Consider the following 5,774-nt stretch of genomic DNA (forward strand, 5'->3'; position numbering starts at 1 on the left):
GAGCAAAAAGTCAGGGTAGAAGTCCAAATCACTGACTGAATGTAGTACCAGTCTGCTGGTATTGGTCCTGACCCACATGAAAAACAAGGAGCACAACATCAGAGGCCAACCAATTGAAAAATCACGGTAACTCTAGTATCAGAAGGAAAAGCTTGAATGACCCCTGATTAGGGAGGCCTAGGAGCACTGTGCATCCATTCCTTAGCCAAGCTGGTGCAGCCTGCAGGCCTCGTAGGGAGCTCTGTCGCTCCCAGCCCTTCCTGCCAGAGTTGATGGTCGAGTTGGAGCAGCTGCTGCTCACTGCAGAGGGCAGTTTGAAGATGCCAGGTAATGGAGCTGGTTCATGACTCAGCTCCCAGCACCTTCAGCTTCAGCCATTTCAGTGAGGACTGAGGTCTCTCTGTCAGCTCAGAGAAAGAACAAGGCTGGGCTTCCTTGTGGCAGCTGGGACTGTCTGTGTTTCAAGCTCTCCTGGGTGCCCTTTGCACTGCGGGGGCTGGGACTTTATCGAGATACTTCAATGTTTTGAAGCACACTTTTGAACACTTGGAATGGTCCCTGTTCTTTTAAGGGCAGATGGCTTCAAATCGCCAAGTGAGAGTCTGCCTTTCAGGCCATCTTTGACAGCCCCTGGTAGAAGGACAGGGCCAATATTGACTGAGCGTTCCCTTTGCTTCCCAGATGCCATCTGACCAACATCTCCAGGAGGGCTGCCCTGCATGGCAGGAAGAGACAGGGGAGAGCCTGGGACCATCAGGCAGGTAGAACTCCTCTGCTTGTAGATATGTTTAGAGATTTCTATGGTTCTATTTATTAGTGGATATAGTTCCATTTATAGAGGATAATGTTCTATTTATAAGGAAATATATTGATATATCTGTATAGTTAAATGTCAATATGTATATAGGTATAGATGTTACATAATTATATTTTATTATATATTTACATTTATAGATTTTCAGAGTTAGATTTTTATATGTGTAGAGTAAAATATTTATATAAATATATAAATATGAAGTTACATTTATGAATGTGTATAGTTATATAGTAAGAGGAATAGGAAGGTTTAGATGGAGACATTGATGGATAGATTGCTGTTGGTGTAGGCCTAGGCCTCTTTCCCCCCTCGGCTGCCATTTTCACCTCTTGCTTTTCCCCCGGTGCCCCCTGTGTCCCCTGTCCTTGTGCTGGGTCCGAGCTGGCGGCCGGGCCGGGTGGAGCAGCACTTCCAGCCCCGGCTGTCCCTGGAGCAGTGGGAGCTGCCGCTGCCCCAGCCACTGTCCCTGAGGAGCTGCTGAAGGACGGTGGGGCTGAGGGGGCTGAGGGGGCTGAGGGGGCCGTGGCGCCAAAGGGACGGTGACCCTGAGCTGCTGCTGGGGCTGAGGGCTGTGGGGCAGCCGAGGGCCATGGTGGCACTGAGGTGACAGGGAAGTGGCACAGGCTGGCATGGTTGTGGGTCTCAGGGGATGGGATGGCTCAGAAGGGACTGAGGGGGGTGAGAGGACTGTGAGGGGCTGAAGAAACTGAAGGGGGCTGGGGCTTCACCGAGAGCATGGCGGGGCTGAGGGGATGCAGGGGGCCAGCAGGGAGCACAGAGGGCTCCGGGGCTGCAGCTCTGCCAGGCCTTGGAAGCAATTCCAGAGCCTCCACTTTTGCCACAGCTCCCATGAAGACCTTGAAGACAGCCGGAGACTGATGGGAGCCAGCAGGGAGGAGCTGAAGGCCACCAGCAAGAGCAGTGAACGGGGCCCTGCTGCTGCCAGCCTGGAGAGAGCCTGGCTGAGCCCACAGGCCCAGGGAGGCAGGTGGGGCTGAGGCTGCTGTGGGCTGTGGCCGGGGGCACTGCCTGGCGGGGCAGGAGCGGGCCCTGCCCGTGCTGGGGCTGCTCAGCGCAGCTGCCCCGGCTGGCACAGGGGCTGTCCTTGGGCAAGGCAGCTGTGCCGGCAGGGCCCGGGAGCTGTGCCGGCTCTGCCGCATCTGCGCTCACCACAGCCTGGCCTGCTCGGCTGCTTTCTCTTTCTGACCACCCTGGGGAGGCTCTGACATTTCCTTTGCCCTGATGGAAGTGCAGCTGCTGCCAAGGGAAACGTCCCCACACTCACTCAGTGTTCCCTTTGCTTCCCAGATGTTCCATCTGCTGTCCCTGTCCAGGAGAGCTGCTCTGCTTGGGAGAAGACCGAGCGAGATGCTTTGAAGATGGGGCAGCTGGAATGCCTCTGATTGGAGTGATGTTTACAGACACACGGACTTGAATGTAGACAGGGGTTATTACATGTGTATTTCTGTATGTGGGTTGCTATTTGTATGGGTTTATTTCCATGTGTGTATTCTTGTATTTATGTATATTTTTTTTGTTATAAATGTATGCTATGTATGTATATATATATATATATATATATGTTTGAAAATATTATGTGTATAAATTTATCTGTGTATACATGGATATTGTTGTATCTGTGTTAATTTCTATTTCCTGTGGGTAAAGTTGTGTAGGTATCTCTTTTGATATAATTTTTATTATATGGCTTTTAAAATATGAATATTGGTATTTGTATAGGTATATAAGTATTTTTATATTCATATAGATCTGTTTCTGGATGTAATTCTATTTACATATCTATGGAGATATTTTTGTATTCCTAGATGGGCTTAATCCTTGTAGTAATATGTAATAAATTAAGTTGTTAAACACCTAATTGATCTTTGTGTGTAGTGCGTTGTTGTGGAGGTTGGCAGTAAATTAACTGAAGTTGGTATTTGTATAATATTACATGGAAATGTTGTAATAATATAATAAATTCCTGTTTTTAACCTAAATTGAGATTTGTATAGTTCTGTATTGTCGGCATGGGTGTAGCACTTTGTAATAACATTTGTAATGACATTTTTCAACTGAAATTGATTCTCGTGTATTTGTGGATCAGCAGTGTGGCTGTAGCAATCTGCAGGAAATGCCATTTGTCCGCTGCGATGGGTGTTCTGTGATCTGTGCTACCCAAAGCCATGGGCAGATGTAACTGCTGGAGGATTTTGGCCATGCAAATCTCCGGCCATGGCCAGCACATGCCCCACCTGCACTCAGGTTGGGCAGGGGAAGCGCAGATTTGGGCTGGCAGCAGAGCCCCACGTTGGCTCAGAACTCGCTGCAGAGGCTGCTGAGAAAACTCCGGGGCTCCACTGAGAGTAGAACTCCAAGCAGGAGTAACCCTGGCAGGAGAAATCATTCACAATGAAAAAAGAGAAAATGTGGCAAAGCAGATGTGGGGATACTCTGTGAGGCTGATCAAATGCTCTGAATCACCCGTGCCTAGGCACGTCTTCTGCAAAAAAGGTCTTGTGAAAAACTGAACACTTCCCATGACATACAGATTGCACTTTCCCCTTCACTTACCTTGCTGTGTGAGTGGAGATACTCTTCTTTATCACTGAGAATTTTTGCCCTTTAGCACCTCACATTTAATCAAAGATGATGTACTACCACTTGGCACCATCAATGAAAACAGCCCTGCCCTCGTGGCAGTGTTTGCAAAGTCTTCCCTCCTCCTGTCCCCACATGTGACAGACGGAACCATCCCCTTCTGTCCAAACTGTGCCTGAGCTGAGTGAGGGCTCCAGGAGCTCAGGAGCAAGAGCACTGCATGTGGGAAGGTTTAGCAAAGTTTCCTAAGCACCAGTAAACTCTGGGTTTGCCTGTCTTCCCCTGCAATATTGTCCTACTCAAGAATGATCCTGGAGGACACTGTGCCTCCAGCTCACTCAAGAAGAGTTTGTTTTCTTCAAGGCTTGAATAGAAGAAAATAAAAATTGTGGGTTTTAGAGTGAAATTCGGGGGGTGGTGCAGCTGGGTTTGCTCCACTATTTGCTGTGGAAAGTAGAGTAAAAGCTTTAAATTCGCAGCAGAAGCTGACTACCAGCCCACACAGACCTGAATGAGGCCCAGGTGGGCTTGCTGCACACTGGTCCAAGGGAAAAGCTGGAACAAAGTCCCCTTTTATTGCAGATGGAGCCTGTACTGGTGTCTCCAGGGCTGTCTGTGGTAAGACACGGCAATCCAGCCAGAAACTGTGGATATGAGAGTTCCAACAGCAACCTGCTTCTCCAGGGTGAGGGACGAGGCCAGCCCAAAAGCCTGGAAGGTGCTCTGGGTACTGGAGAAGGCCAGGCTGTCCTTGAGCAGGGATGGCCTTCAAAGGGGACCTCACACCTTGTGACCAAGGGCAACTGGTGGCCTTCCACAAAATGCTTCTTTTGTTCAGCTCTTGGAAAAGTTCCAGCCAGCAACAATTCCTGCTGCGCACACCAGCCCTTTCCAAGCAGGAGGAATTTCAGCAGCAGCCTGATGGCTTAGTGGCAGGAGGATAAAATACTCAGCTGAACATTATCAACTCTCTGTCAGAAGCCACATCCTCAGCCCCTCATCTCCTCCAGTTGTCTCAGACGTGGAGGAAGCAGCAGGAAATCTCTGATCCTGGAAGGGAAAGCAGAAAGAGGAGAGGCAGTGGCCAGTCCCTGGGGCCTTGGGAGCAGTGAGAGCCATCCAAAACAGGATCTCTCCTGGGCTGTGGAGATAAGAGTGACCAATCAGCAATGCCCTGTGTGAGACTGGAGCCATCTGTGAAAGTGAGCATGGAAATCTGGCCTTGCAAAACAGAGGAAAAGGTGTCCTTGGGTATTTGCCAAAGCTTGCAGGGGCTCTGAGCCACCTGGTCTAGTGGAAGGTGTCCCTGCCCATGGCAGAGGGGTTGGATCTAGAGGGTCTTTAAGGCCCCTTCCAACTCAAGCCTTTCTGTGAGTCTGAATTACAAACCCACAATGACAAAGAGAACACAGCAAACCTGGCCTCCGCTGCGTTGTTGGAGGTTGCTGCAGTCACTTGTGTCACCTGGAGACTGGTTTGGATCTGGAGAAATTTTCATGGTCCCAAAGTATTTCAGTGTGACCTTCCTGGTTCAGGGCCCCAAAAGATGCCAGAACAGATTATCTGCAAGCACAGAATTGGTTAAGCTGCCTGTGAACCTGATGGGAGAAGTATAGTCATGTTATTGCAGCGTTTACCCTGTACAGGTGATATTTGGTTTCCATTTTGAAGATGCAATGTTCTTGCACAATGCTCGTATATGCAGAAATACTGGCTTTAAATCCTGATTCCATCTTCACACAAGGATGTGTAATCCATCAGAAATGTTTAACATGGAGCCATATTAGCTTTGGGCTCGGTGGTATGGGTTGTTTAAAGTGTGTGATGAGTAATGGCAGCTCTAACAAATACCACTCTTGTTAATTTGGGTCTTCCCTTTATCAACCCTGTTGCATAGAAATCACTTCTTTACAGCAGAGACTAAATGAAATTCCTTCATACAGATGAGAATCATGCAATTCAGGCTAATTAAAGGGGAAGTTTTCTGTTCTTGTGAAAGGACAATCTAGATAACCTGTTTGCTGTACATTCTGGAGGGGCTCTGCAGTTAAGAGTGAAAAGGAAAAAGACATTTCTCTTAAGAAGTGTCTTGAAAGAGCTTTTTGTAATACCTGAAGCAGCTACGTTGATATTGACTTCCACAATTAGAAATGCACAACAACCACTTTGGTGACTTAATCTGGCCATGATTTTTACCTGCGATGCCAAAATCTCATCAAATATGTTGCTATCCTTTAAACAAGGAAGGAGAACACAAATACCAACAGTTCTCATCAGCCTTCTGGGTTGGAAAGACCATTTAATTTATGCTCCCTTAGCTGTCAGCCTAAACTCTGCTGTGCAAACCTTGGGTCTG

The sequence above is a fragment of the Melozone crissalis genome, unplaced genomic scaffold (genome assembly GCF_028551555.1).
Source record: "Melozone crissalis strain CALT ecotype California unplaced genomic scaffold, PUWL_Pcris_2 ptg000044l_1, whole genome shotgun sequence".
NCBI classification, from domain to species: domain Eukaryota; kingdom Metazoa; phylum Chordata; class Aves; order Passeriformes; family Passerellidae; genus Melozone; species Melozone crissalis.